Source organism: Vulpes lagopus, chromosome 21 (genome assembly GCF_018345385.1).
Source record: "Vulpes lagopus strain Blue_001 chromosome 21, ASM1834538v1, whole genome shotgun sequence".
Lineage (NCBI taxonomy): Eukaryota > Metazoa > Chordata > Mammalia > Carnivora > Canidae > Vulpes > Vulpes lagopus.
The window spans coordinates 35,295,636-35,311,591 of NC_054844.1; the positions used below are offsets into that span (position 1 = coordinate 35,295,636).

The window sequence follows — 15,956 nt, forward strand, 5'->3', positions numbered from 1 at the left end:
AAGCGAAAGCCCCAGGAAGATATTGTAAAATATCCCATGCTAAAAAGATTATGTGGTTTAGGCTTGACAAATGTGAAGTGACATCTGCTGGGCCCTTTTGTAGAAACAGATAAAGGAACTGGCTCATCAAGAAAAAAAAGAATCCTTACCAGGAACCAGTGAGAGGAACATCGTCTACAAAGAAGCAGGGCTAAGCAAAGGATTCACACATATTGCTCTCGGGAGATGAAAGGGAGTGGTTTTTAATTCATTTTATGTAGACCATAGATAAGAAATCTTCTAGATCAAAGCCTAGCAACATAATGGAAACTAGTTGAATACAACTAGGTCTAAAAACATCTGTCAAGGGTTTAATGTGCAAAAATGAAATACTGTGGTTGTACTAGATGATCTTTAAAGATCCTTTCAGCTCTATTGTATAATACTATATTATAAAATAAGAACTTAAAAGATCCTTGATGTGTCCTTTGGTGTTGGTACTTTATAATGGTAGAAAAAAAAGTGTGCCTTACCTCACCATGAAAAACTGGGTCATGGCAAGTGGTTGAAATACAAATTTTTAAAATTATATGAGAATTTCAAATGCTGTCTCATTTTCAGGAAAGATTTCCTAGACTTTAATGTTTAAATGTTCTAACTATTGGAGAAATATTGGCTATTTTAATAGTAATTGAGTCATTGAGTATTTTCAAGTTTATTAACTAAATTTTGGCTCCTAGGCTCTTATGTTTGTAATATGCTCCTTACCGCATTGCAATTGCCCTTTTACACATGTTGCAAGGAACCCCCCTAGGGGCATTACCCATCAGAGGATAAGCTGGTAACTTCATTTTGTAAAGACTCACTTGAGTGGTCTCCCATAGTAATGAAAGTGTCAAGTCCATGGGCCCCATTATTCTAGTCAAAAGACAAATAACCTTAAAGAGATAGATCTTCCTGATCCTGTGGAGAATCATGTACAATATCTCCCTTAGGTATATAAATGTTCACCTGGCAGTGTCCTGGTCCTGTCTGGAGCATATACTTAAAAGCCATTTGGTTTTAAAGGATTTTTTTTAAAAAACTGTCCTGCTCAAGTGTGGAACAGCTAGTTACCTGCAAGGAAGCCCCCCAGGATAGTTTTACAACTAGAGGACCCTAGAACTCTACTAGGGAGGAACTGGATGGAGCCTTGATCAGCAGATGAATTAAAACTTTGGACTTGCTACTTAAAAGGGCTTAAATGCTGCAATATGGGAACAGTCTGGAGAATAGCATTTATAGCACGTGAAGGGCAGAGTAAGTGTTACAAACCCAGAAGCTTTTGGATACTAGACGAGTATATTACTTTACTAATGGACACTGAGGACTTTCTCATATAACCAGGGCAGCTGCTTATTTTTGCCACAGGGAAGTGCTTCCACCTAGAATTGCCAGGCTTTCTGATTTTTTTTCCAGGAACACCTAGAAATTTTAATGTGAAAACTCTATTTTTAAAGAAGCCAATGAATTTAAGATTTTTAAAAACACTATGAAGGCCATACAAAGCAAATCTATAGGGGTAGATTCAGCTCAGAGGGTTTTGTACACAGCCTCTAGTGTAAAGCACATTTTGGTCACACATGGACTGTCTCCATAACTAGATTGTGAGCTCCTAGAGAAAAGGACCTTGTCTTCAATATCCTGCCCCCCCCCAATGCCCAGTACCATAGCAAGTGCTTAACATGGAGTTTCAATCCACACAAAAGTATGTTCGTATACATTGACACCACTAAGCAGTTCACTTGTAGGGAGTTACAGAAGAGTGTTTGGCTGAAAGAACCCTCTGGTTTCCTGATTTTCAAAGCCCTTGGGGGCCAGTGTTTTGCTTCCTTATTTGGAGTCTTAGACCTAGACTCAAGTCTGCTCCCACAGCCAAACTTTCTCACCCCATCTCTATTCTAACCTTATCATCATTCACACTCTCCCTACAGTTGTGGGAGGTGATGGGTTGTGGAGTAGACAGACAACAAATTAGGAGTCTGCGGGGGAGGAGGGGAATGCCGCCTGCATTGGGTGAGCCCTTCCTTAGCTTCAGTTGGATTAGAAATTGAAATAAAAATTCTTTTCCACAAGCTACTCCAGCAATCTATACAGTTCATGCTTATAAGTCTGATATCAACTGTTAAGATCACCTGGCCTAGGGTCAGCCAGAGAAAGGATGGAAAATGCCTAGAGATCTTGTCTGGCTCCAAAGGAGGTAAAGCCCAAACGACCATTATTGGAAATCTTTTGTTTTCTAGATCCTTGAAATGGACTCCACCCTTTAATATGTAAATCTGTTGATCAAATTTTCACACATATTTCCATATTAAGTCAGTCAGAATGTCTGTAAAGGCTACTGTGCATTAAAAGTTTTGGCTGCACTGAGAGTTTCCTGTTAGAAGAGGCTACATTAAAATAAAAAGAAGAAATCCATTAGCTTGAGGTACATTGATATTTCTTATCATCTTGGAAATCTGTCTTTGGTGTTTTGGTTTTGTTTTTTGTTTTTTTTTTTACCTCTCATACCATGCAACTCTCCCTAAGTAATATTATTTACTCCTGTGGCTTTGGTTACATCTATATGCTCATGCCAAGTATTTGAACCTCTGTCCTATAGACCAAACCACCTACTAGATCACTCTTGACCCACACATACTTACATGGCTTGCTTTTGTTCATTGGTCAGAATGCAGTTTAGTAGCACTTTCTCTGATGAACCTTCTCTGACTTTCTTAGACTAGTTTTGATATCTTCCCTATATATATATCATTTATTCATTCCTATTGCAGAATTTCTCCCATTAATGTGTTCATCAATCAATAATTATTAAATGCTAGGTTCTTAGAAATATAAAGATAAGTAAATACAAATACATGCTGTACAAAGAAATAGTCTGGTGTAGAAGAAAGATAGATAAGCACCACAAAAAGGAAAAATTACAGTTAGAATAGCCACTACAAAAGAGAGGCATATTGTGCTATGAGAGAATAAAATATGGGTATTTGAACTAGTCAGGGAAGTCAGGGATTAGAATTCGACACATACAAGCTAACTGAGCAACAAGGGAAGAAATAGTATTCTTAGTGGGTGGACAAATGTGTTGTGTTCTTAATAAGTGCCATTTTATCTGCTAGTCTCTCCCATTACACTGGAAACTACTAGGGAGAAGGGACAGTATCTTATTCATAATTATATTGCCAATGTTTATAAAAGCGTCTGGCATATAGTAGATATTCAATAAATATTTGTTACTTCTAGGCCAACACCAATATCCAAGTGAGTGCTGGCTGATGAGTGAGTCCCCCAACAGAATTCTACAATAGTACTCTGGGCAAGAATTTACAGAAGTGTATCCACAAATGACCTTCTGAGCTCTACCCCAGATCTACTGAAACAGAATTTCAGTGGGTAAAGCATGAAGATATGTATTTTTATTTTTATTTTTTGAAAATATGTATTTTTAGAAGCACTTCCTCAAGTGGTGTTAATACTTATCAACTTGCTTTTTTGATATTTACTGATACTTATTAGTCTAGGCCAAGAAAATGATCATACCAGGAATCAAATTTAAATAAGGACCTTCTCCAATAGCTGAGAATCCAGACAAAAGGCTGAATTTCCTTGCAAAGGTTGAGCAGGATATCAACAGAGTCCCAACCATGTGGGCTGCAGACTCACAACAGAATTCAATATCAAACAATGAAATGACAAGCCATGACCCTATTCATTAATAACATGCATTTATGGAGGACATGCAATTTAATACTCAAGATCTATGCTGAATGATTTGTATGAACTATGTGCTCTTAAACCTCACAGCAACCCTCTAACGTAGCATTTTATTATCCCCAAATAACAGATAAGGAAATGGGCACAGAAATTTTCACTAACTTGCCCAAGATCACACAATTAGAGTGCTACAAAGTCAGGCAATTGTCTGCAATCCAGTAGCTGCAAACATAGAGAATCCTCCAACTATAGATTCAGCTTTGCTTGGCAAAGCAGGAACTCACAAGAGAGGAGACCACCCTGAATCAGTAGAATCTCCTAATTATACTTGCATTACCAGAGGGGAGCCTACGCTAGCTCAGCTTGCAGAATAGAGGAAGGTAGAACAGTGTCTAAAGGGCCTGGTTTCTCCAACCCTTACATGACAGCCCAACAGCCCTTACTATTGAACAGTTCTCTGAAGCAGGAAATCAGCTCCATTTGTCCCTCTTCCTTCATTCCCCATCCCCTACCAAAGGAAGCCTGTCTGTAGCTTCTTGCAGCTGAAACTCTTGATCCAGGGGAGAGATCCACAATACAAGCCAACACTAGATCTTTTCTGTGAGCAACTTGTATACACTTGCCAGACCAATAACTGAGAGTGAGGATCTCATGCCCCTGCAAGCCTTAGGTCTCTTCAAGTCTCCCTTTCCCTGCTCAGGTATTTTATTTTTTTTATTTTTTATTTATTTATTTATTTATTTATTTATTTATTTATTTATTTATTGCTCAGGTATTTTAGATGCAAATCAGCAGAACTGCTGATAAGCCAATTTACAACTGAGGGGAAAGGTTCCAGTCTCCCCTTCTTGCTGCATCCATAACCTTTTGTAAGCAATTAAGTCCCAACATTCCTTGATACTGAGGGCTGGAAATAGCTCCTTCCTCTCAGTTTCCCTTCATAGATATCACTCTCCCCAAAAGACTAATGACCCCTGTTCTCTCTTTGGCATATTTGTGTTTGATCTCCTAGAAGAGGAAGTGAAAGTGGTTATTGGTGCTAGGGTCAGCTGTCTAATTTAGTAAGTAAGACCTGCAGGAAAGTGGCTAAACTCAACTTCTGGAAGCTCCCTGAATATAGGACATAGGGATTTTAGGATTCTTTCTTCTTAGCTTTTGACCTTAGCAAAAATTTAAGAAAAGCAGGAAAAAATCTCATTTGACATCCTGTTATAAGAGCCTCTCCATCTTATTATATTCCATTCTTTGTCACTTCAAGGGAGTCTAGAACTTTATGGTGATAAGGTAAAATGTATAAATTGATACTTTATATTCCCATAATTATTTTTCCTCCATTTCCTAAATGCCAACCCAACTAAGATAATAGATATGTATTATTGGAGAAAAGTGGTACCAAATCTATAATTGCCAGTAAAGAGCTCCAATTCACACCTGCCATAAGTTTAAATAATAGGCCACTTGCTTGGATTATTTTCACTCTCAATAAACGGGGGGGAAAGCTCAAATGAAATCAAGTCAAAGTAAGTAAGAACAAAGCCACTGGGAGTACGGCCTAAAACAGCCCTCTGTAGGTAGAATGCCTTGGCTTGATAAAATTGCCTCCTCTGCACTTACTTCTCCTTCAAAAGTCAGTCCACATTTGGTGATTAATTGATATGGAGTACAAACTCCTTGCTCGAACTCAGGACCACCCTAGATCCAAACCTCACCAAAGGTTGCCTGAGGCCTTCATTTGGATCACGTCACAGCTCAACTTTTTTCTCTGTTCAAATCCTATTCTTGTCACATCCTTTCTTCAGTGCTGATCCCAAGAATACTCTCTAATAAATATCCTACATATTAATCTCTTCTGAGTTTCTGGCAAATCCAACCTGAGATATGGGTAAAGGTCAGAATTATAAAATTTTGTAAGTTTCATAGGTACTTTTGTTTAAATTCTTCAGAAAATATTATTTAAGGAAATATTTTAGAACATAAATTAAGATGACAATTTTAGACTTTAGGGTCTAAAGAGTATTTGGCTTAGATTTAAATAATCTCAAAAGAAATTATGGGAAATGGAACAATTAGATTATTTTTAATGATAGTGTTCTCTATGATTTATATAATGTTTCATTTTTTATATAATTTGTATGATTTAAAAAAAAGACATTGTATGGGTGGATTCCATCAAATAAATTAGAGGATTATTTATCGATGGAAAAATTGGAAGAACAGTTAATGCTGACTTAGAAGTAAGAGCAGACCTGGTAAACAGTAGCAACTTTATGCTGAGACCAAAATCCATTACAAAAAAAAAAACCATAGAAATATCACTATCTTTCTCTCTGATTTGAAAAAACACAGTTAGGAAAACATGCAAGTACATTGGAATGACTTCTTTTTCTAGCAACATTTTGCAGGAGATATATAGGAAATAAAATATGCTGTATTTAAAGATGTTTCTTCTTACCCATTACAAGCTTTTATTAACTCTGGCCAAATAGATCCAATAAAGCTATTTCAACGGCACAATGAAAAAAAATATTTCTATATAGAGGCATTAGTACAACAACTTATATAGGTTGAATTTTCAGAAGATATGTTTTAAATTTGCCATTATACCATATTTGTCCAATATCCCAAGAAAAGGGAAAAGTTTACCTACCCTACTTGTGTACTTCTAATCTTTTGTAATTTTACAAATACACATAATTGTATAAGCTTATAATTGTACATAGTTCTTGGATTTATGTTTAATTAGAATTATAAGAAAAGTTGATAATTAAAGAACTTAAATATAGTCTCCTGAAATAGTTTAAGTTTATTCTTACATCCTGGCAGTTGAATGGCTTTTGGGGTCAGATGGCATTTTCTTTAGGCACTGCCTAAAATTCCTTTCTTTGTAAGGAATTGAATCTATCTATTAATTGTGTCATTTAAATTTATTTCTCTATTTTTGAAAACAACTTCCAAATGTTTTAAATGATTGTCACCTTCATCTCCTAGAAATACATAGCTTCTTATAAATGTGAAACTCTGACTGCAATACACATTCTAAAATGCAAAAAAACTAAAATTATGACTGCATTATCAATTTCGTATTAATTTTAGTGCCCAATTGTACATTCATTCTCCTAATTAAAATAATTTTATTAAAATACATTCTAAAAATATACTCTTATACTTTGGTTTAGAGCAGTAAAGCCTTGGCTTTATTAAAATACGATGAGCAGATTGAACTCTACTTGCACTATTTACACATTTGTAATAATTACAAATGTTTAATTTCATTTCTAAAAGATTTTATTTATTCATGAGAGAGAGAGAACAATCAGAGAGAGGAGCAAACGGAAAGGGAGAAGCAGTCTCCCTGTGAGCAGGGAGCCCAGGCTCAGGGCTCAATCCCAGGACCCTGGGATTATGACCTGAGCCAAAGACAGGTGCTTTACCTACTGAGCCACCCAGGTGCCCCAGTAAGTATTTAATTTCAAGTAGGATTGAAGGATTGGCTCTTTAACTTAAAAGATAGATAATACCAAAACAATAACAAAAAAGAATCCAAACTGGAGTTTATTATAACATCTGATACACCATCCCTTAAAAGAGAAGAGAACCAGTATGTCATGGAAAAAAATTGGGGTTTCACTACTTAACAGCTCTCTGAACATGGACGATTTTCTAAGTTGTAAACCTCAAATCCGCTAAACAGGGGAGTAGCACACAATGTTATGGTGAGATTAGTCGAGGTAATGTAAGTAAAACATTTAGCACATATAAAATCCCTGGTACATAATTAAGATTTTTAAAAATTTAACTATGATCAATATCTGCATTAAAAACACCTCAATTCCTGTTTCTATTATTAGCTGCAAGTCCTAGGGAAGTCTTCAAAGTCTTCTGGTTTGTATTTTCTTCATAAGTGATATGGGGCATTTATAACACCTGAATAGTCTTCTCTTCAGGTTTATTTCAGAGATTAAATGAGATCATACATGTGAAAGTGCAATGTTAGTCATAATGACCCTATGTGTTCACATGTGGAAACTGAAAGCTAAAGGCTGGACACAAACTGTCCAAGGTCACGTTGCTAGCAGGTAGTAGGGCCAGGATTTGAAACCAAACCTTCAGCTCCTGAACCCAGGATTTGGTTCATTTTATCACATAGCTGCCTCTCATAAAGTTTTTAAGAATTTACTTAGCATAGGCCAAGGTTAGTCCCAGAGCCTGGGATAGGATTAAACCAAAAACAGAAGTGAAGGATCCTCAGCTGCTAGGGTGAAAGGGCACAGGAGTGCAGGTTTAGGACAGTTAATATGCCAACCATTCCTTTTCTAATAATAGTCCTCCCAGTCTACTGAATTCAATGCTCTGAAATCAATCTTTGGCTTTCCCTTCATCACTCGCAGTTGTGTTTCCAAATCCCCCCATTGCTTTCTTTAAAATGATTCCATCATCCTCACTCCTTCCCATTCCCACTGCTACCACTCCTGCATACTCCCTCTCTGGATCCCAGAAACAACTTTGGCTATTTAATTACTGTGAGCTGAATCTTACAGAAACATCACTTTTAAAATTCAAGAGAGCTGGGATCATCCTGTGGTGTGCAGGAGCTAGCTCGCACCAGCTAGCAAGAGCAGATTGTGAGCCTATCTCTTCTCAACTCTGAATCCCCCCATGCCACATTAATAACTTGAAATTGGCTCTGGCAGGTGTCTTTATATTACAGATCCCAGTGAATGCTATGAATCAGGACTTATTTTTCCCCCAGTGAGCCAGTTGTTCAGGATTTAGCAGCATTGATTATATCTGACATATTCATTCCTTATAATACCTAAAAAGGTACTACAGATGGTGTCTGGCATATAGTTGTGCCCAATATAAATCTCCTAAAGAAACTAAGTAAAGTCACTCTCCTCCTCAAAAATCTATACATGTTGTCCACCACAATTAATAGTCTAACTCTGCTGTCTAATTTTCTAGACCTCCCTAATTTGGTCCCTCTCTACAAAGTCGAAATTGTTTTCACTTTTCCATCCCATAGGACCCTTTCCACTTAAGCTAGTAAATCTGCCACTGGCATTGGCATGCTCTATGATTAATCTGTGCCTCAGCTCTTTTCTTCCTCCCACCTAGAAAGTCTCTCTCTCTTTCTTTCTACTACTAGTCCTTTATGGCCCAAGGTCAAATATCACATCTTCCCTCAGACTTCAGACCATTCTAAAATCTTCTGATCTCTATATAGTTAGTCCATTCATTGGGCATTTAATTCCTTTGTATTCTTTAATTACGGTTAGTTTTATTTCTGAAGATATATCACAAACCTCTTTAAAATCCACGTCTTTTTTTTTTTTTATTTGTATTCCCCCAAATCAGGTAATATGCAGTAGAACTCAAAAAGCTTATCTAGCCCAGTGGTTTCCAAATACTTTCCTGTGGTCTAGTATTGTTCTGATCCAAAACATTTTCTCAGATAAATTTTGGACTTCTCCTTTCGAAGCAGGTGCTGCCCACCCCCCACCTCCACCAAGCTCACAGTTCCCAGTGCGAGAACCCTTGAGCACCCTTCATGCAGCCCTCATTGACCAGTCATCCCAACTGTAGCCAAAACTATGGGGGAAATCATTGCTCAGACTTCCTCAGTTTTCCCAGACATTTCAAATAATTTTTTTTTCTATTTTGCTTGACATTTCTATGTGAAATAGTATTTTTTATATTCATCTGTGAGGAAATAATATAGTATTGGAAAAAGTTATGGATGAGTAAGATCTACTTAGTGGTATATAACAGAATATAGATTCCCAAACTGGCAATTGTTTATGGAAATAATTATGCTATAAGGTTTTATGCTATAAATGTACATTTTAATAATATTTCCACTCCCTGCATGTGCATGTGTGTGTGTATAAATCTCTTTTCATGGTAAAAACATTCTCATTCTGCAATTAAATCCTTCCTCCCACTTTTTTCACTGTTAAAATGGTTGTTTTTTTTATGAAATGATGAAGATAGTAGAATATAGTTGTTAATGGCTTAGCTTGCAAAATGTGAAAGTTGATAATTTAATAATTTTTCTCCTATACTCACCCTACCAAAACTTTAAATATGTGTGTGTGTATATATATATATTTATGTATTTGCATATGTATATGTGTATATCTATGTGCAGTAAAGGTTAACTCAGGCCTGATTTGTCCAAATGCTACACATTCCAAGAGTCCTCCTTTGGCTCCTGGGAAATAACCTGTAAGCCCTGGGAATATCCTGCCTAACCAAGTGATTTTGCCTACCTGGGCCTTGGGCCATGTCAGATACTTTCTGCTAAAAATGCGACTAATGATAAATGCCTATTTTCATTTGCCTAGGACCCTCAGCCACGCTGTGTGAGTTTGACTTCTGGAGTGGACTAGAGACTGAGTACCTAAGGTCAGTCCGTGGAAAACTCCATGACTATTTGACTAACCCCCAATATCAACCATGGACACAAAGATCCGGTGTGCTTCCTGGTTGGCGACATGTATTGTCACATGTCACTGCTGGGAGCACTAAGCGCTGCCGGGTGTGTGGAACTCCAGTGGGAGAACACAATGGAAAGCTTGAATTTTGTTTCTCCCAGTCTCTGCCTTCTGCAACTTTTTCTGCTGCTGATTTTAATCTGAGTTGTGAGTCCCAGCAAATCAATCCCCGATACAATATATGTGTGCCTGAATGTATGTATATACACACATTTCACCAGTTGTGAAATTCCAATGCTTGATAAACACCGATCTCAGTTCATCCTCCTTCATCCCCACCTTCACACCCCCTTGACTCTACCCTAGCTCATGTACCTCATCTTCTGGTTCCCTGTCTCCATTTATAAATGAGGAAACATAGGACCAGGGAGATTAAATAATTGTCAATATATTTAACTATGTAATATAATTATTATATTTATAATAATTTTAAATATAGTTAACATTTATTGTATCCATACTAAGAGTTAGGCACTATTCTAAACACTTTTCTTACTTTAACTCATTTAGTCTCCACAAAAATCCTAGGAGCTAGGAACCAAAATTTCCATTTATAAGTGAAGAACTCTGAAGCATTGAATGACAGATTTGCCAGAGGTACATATATTCTGGTTATTCTGAATCTAGACCTCAGTCCTTAACCAGTATGTTACAGTGTCTCAGAAAATTACTCACTGCAATTGCCTCTATCACACGTTCTGTTCACTTCTTTGGGGTTACTAGCACGTATTGTCTACACCAACGCAGTCAGGAAGTCGTTCATAATTAATGACCCAGACCAAAGAATGTTGGCTTGTACAGCAGGGCCAATGTATTTGGCCACATGAGCTGTGCAATCTGCCACATGTCCTATGTGAGTGGCACCTTCTGGAGATGTTCAATATAGTGGTCTTACACTGAATCTGATTGGTGGGTAACTAGGCAATCTGAGAAGTTAAAGGCCTAATGCAGGGCAATACAAGGTTTGTGACAAGGGACCATTAATTTATCTGCAAATAACATTGCATTTAGAGTATAATGGTTAAATGCTCATGGTGTGTTTGGCTAAGAAACTCAGAGGATGCAAAGAATGTGTCTGCCCTTAATACCATCTAATAAGAAAAATACACCAGTGAGTTATACACGAATTGTAAAACAAAGAACTCACTATAAATACAGATTCCCCAGGCCATCATTTTTTACTTACAAAAAATACAATAAACTCATCATCATTTACTGGGATGCCACACAACTAAGCAGTGAATAACACAGATTGGAATTTTTGAATCCCAGCTCCATTCTAGAGGCTTTGTGACCTTGGCCATGTTTCTCAACCTCTCAGTTTCCTCCTATGTAAAATGTGAATAATAGTAACAACAGTATCTATCTCGTATGAGTGTTAGAAGGCACAAAATGAGTAAACATTTGGAAATGTTCGGCACAAGTTCTGATATGTGGTAAGTGCAAGATAAGGGTCTATTAAGTAAGTATCGTGGTGCTTAGAGATTGTTTTTCATTCTGAATGGTATACCTGTCTTAACATATTTCATATGTCAGGAGACTTTAGTCAGTTTATGTTAGGGCTCACTTGGGGATAGGATGAAGGAGTAATAGAGAAGGAGAGATCATCTATATTTATCTCATTTCTGTTCCTCACCATCAGTAAAATAAAATCTCCTCAGGATGGGGAATTTCTGGTTCCAAGGAAACTAAACACACTGAACATGCCTCACTTCACAGAAGCAGCCACATGCAAAACATTTTATAAACTCTTAAAGGTAAGGTGGGAAAATTCTCCAATTACAATCTAAATTCAAATTGCCTCAACTGAATTAGATGACTTAAGACAAAAACTAGAAACTTCAGGGACTCACAAACATCAATTCAGTTTCAGTTTACTTCATAATTATCTTCTGCAGTCCAAGCAATCTGACAGTAATCAAAATTCTAATATGCAGTGACATTTAGAATCCTGGCTTAGATAGGTACAAATAGCTTTAGAAATTTTCCTAGAGTCTAGTAGGAAAATGCACTGGAACAAAAGAAAGACTTCTACATTTGTGGCATTGCCCTTAAACCAACTATTTAACAGAAAAAATAAGAACTGAGATACACAAAAACTGAGATATACTACCTATTCACCTCTAAAGTATTTAAAGGAGCAGTTGACCTTTACATTGTTGAGGTAGTTATATGCTTGTTATTCCATAATTATTTACTTTGAAAATAATATAGTAGCTATTTTAACTTATTTTTTAAATCTTTTACCTTATTCATTTACCTTTTTCCTATAAAAGGAACTCAGATTTTTAAAAAATTTTATTTATTTATTCATGACAGACAGAGAGAGAGAGAGAGAGAGAGAGAGAGACAGGCAGAGGGAGAAGCAGGCTCTGTGCTGGGAGCCGGACATGGGACTCAATCCCGAGTCTCCAGGATCACACCCCAGGCTAAAGGCGGCGCTAAAGCACTGGGCCACCAGGGCTGCCCAGGAACTCAGATCTTAATGATTCATTGACAATACCAAATTTAATCATAATCTCCTCTCAGCTTTAATATAAATCAAAGTTGAAATATGCATATTTTACTGTTGTCAGGACTCTCTACTTGTTTTGAAGTGATCTTTCTGAAATGTGATCCAAATGACAACCTTCACTGATTTCACCGGAAAGCAACAGAAAATTCTGTGATAAATTATCCAAATAATTTTTCAGACACTCTGAGCATAATAGCTTTATTTTTACAATATCTGTTTAAAAATATAAGGTCAAGAAAAAGTGGTTGCAAGAGACTACACAAATTATTAAATGAATAAAATGCCTCATTCTTCTTCTTCCTATACACTTGGACTTTAAAAAAATGGAATGATAGAAATAACTTGATTAACCCCAAAGAAAAAAGGAAAGGAGAGGAAAAGGGAAAACACGAGGAAATTTTTGAAAGATTTAAGCTAAATAGATCAATAATTATCTTAATGTAGAAAAACTAAGTACTTGAATTAAAACTCAGAGATTATTAGGATAGATTATATTTAACAACTATATGTTTACAAGACACACATTAAGATATAAAGGCCCCAAAAGTTTTTTTTTCTTTTAAGTAGAAGAGATATACCAGCCAAACAATAACTATAAGAAGACAATATATTTATATATTTATATTTCTAAGTCTATATCATACAGAATAAACTTTAAGGCAGAAGCATTACCAAATACAAGGAGAGACATTTCATTATATATCAGTGTCAGTCCACCCAAAAGAGGTAAAATTCTAATCTGTATGCACATAGTAATATAGCCTCAAATGTATAAAGCAAAATTTGAAAAAAACTAAAATTTGATAAACATACAAATAGGTAATTAGGATGGAAGATTTTAACACTCTTCTCTCAGCAACTGACAGAACAAGAAAACACACACACACACACACATACACACACACACACAGTGAGGAGACAGACAATTTGAATAACACAATTATCAACACTGACCTAACTGACATATGTAAAACTTTGCACCCTAAACTTCAGGATACACATTGTTTTTAAGTATACATAATATATTTACCAAAATTAACAAGTAACAAAGCAAAGTAATAAAGTAATAAAGCAAATCTCAACAAATATAAAAATATTGAGTTCATAAAAGTTTTATAAAAAACCTCAAATATTTTGAAACTGGTTTTAAAAACTTTAAGTATTTTGAAACTTAGGAAAATACTTTTTAAATAGCTCATGGGTTAAAGAAAAATATATAAATTCTAAAATATTTTAAGCCAACTAATAATGAAAACATAGTATTTCAAAACCTGTGGGATGTAAAATGGAACTGTGCTTAAAGCAAAATTTATGTCTTTAAAAAGAATGCTTGTTATATCAGAAAAAATAAAGACTGAAAATAGGTCATCTCGGTATTAATTTTAGAAAATTAGAAAAAAAATAACAAATTAAATCCAAAGAAAACAGAAGAACAAAAATACTAAGGAGCAGAAATCAGTGAAATATAAACAAATCATAATAGAAAAAAATCAACAAAGCCAAAAGTTTGTTCTTTGAAAAGACTAATAAAATTTATAAATGTCTGAAAATACTGACCAAGAAAAAAGTAAAAAATATACAAATTACCAATATCAGGAATGATTTCTATTTCCTACCAATATTTGAAGATAATAAAAATTACTGAAAAAGTTATGCCAATTAATTTCAAATTGACACATTTCTAGAAAAACACAACTTATCAACACAGAAAAAATAGAAGCTTTGAATAGTCCTATGTTTGTAAAATACATATTTCTGTATCTATTAAATGAATTGAATAATAATAAAAATCCTGCCACAAAGAAAAATCTAGTCACTGGTGGCTATTGATGAATTTTAGCAAACATTTAAGAATCAATATTAGTCTTACTCAAACTCTTCCCCAGAATAAGAAATAGAAAATAGTTCCCAACTGAATGAAATTTTTTTTTTGAATGAAATTTTATAAGGAAAAATAATAATGGAAGTAGATTTTTAAAATGGTTTGTTTCCATCATCAATAAACTTTAGACACAAATACAATTTTGTACCTCTTAGAAATTCTTTTTATCTTGTCCTGATTTTGAACTTTAAACAGAATTCAAAGAAGGAGCTGCTTCTTTGTGTAACTACATTTGTACTAAAAAGATAAAGGAATTCATGTATTTAATAAGTCTTTATTGATCACCTCTGTTCTCCCTTCTTTTTACCTTCTCTCCTGACATTGGGCTTTTCCCTACTACATACAAACATGCTCAATTGCCTCTTTTCCTCAAAACTTCCCCCCTTAGCCATGCAATTTCCTCTGTTACCATACTGCCTTTCTTAACCATCCAGACTTGAAAAAATTTAACCCTGATCTAATTTTCACTTCCCCTTTTGTCTATCAGTCTCAACAATCTGATTTTCAAGCATTTCACTCAAACTACTTTTAGAAAGGTTACCCATGAACTCCAAATTGCCAAATGCAATGTAAACTTTCCAGCCTTTATTTTACTGGAGCTTCTCCTGCATTGACACTGTTAACATGTACTGATTCTCAAAACTACTCCCTTGACAACCTTGACAATAATCTCTTCTGGCTTTCTAATCATTATGTTTCTGCCTCTTTGGATCCTTCCTCTTCTGATCGCCTCACATCTTTCCTTCCTGGACCCAAGGCGTGTCCAGACTGTTTGAAGTACAGTTTCAAAACAGCCTTTCAGAAAAAGTTAAAGGAATGCAAATTCAGTGCTTATGTATATGAGGTAGAACTGCTTCAATATATTTCTAAACAGACACTAGACAATTTTTTAACATAGGCAGTATTTTTATTTAGCAAAATTTTTGCATATCCATAATTGCCATGCTAAACCTTTAAAGAAACATTTTACTTTTGCTTATTACCAAAAGCTTAAAGTCTAAAATATAAAATGTAATATATGTTAGCATGTTATCAGAAATTCTGATTTATTAATTTGCTTTAATCTGGATTAAAATTGCTTCCAACTCCACCTTCCATTGAAACATGTTAAATGACTTGAAATGCATAAGGAGTTGTATTACTATACTTAAAATAAATAGCAATATTCAATAGAAGAAATACCTACAAGTTTAATTTCTGTCTTACTTATCTTTTGAAAATTTGGGATCACTTTTTTGCTTCCAAGATAAATCAGAATTTTCAGAGTTTAAAATATAAGTGAAAAGGTTGATAAGACATATATTATTCTCTCTCAAACCCTTCAGAGTTAAAC

The 15,956-nt window shown here is 35.3% G+C and overlaps 1 long non-coding RNA gene across 2 annotated transcripts in view; it reads right to left on the minus strand.

The window, feature by feature from the left end:
* The window catches only part of LOC121479630, a 73,574-nt gene that overhangs the window by 36,340 nt on the left and 21,278 nt on the right, over positions 1 to 15,956 (minus strand). The window lies entirely within an intron of this gene.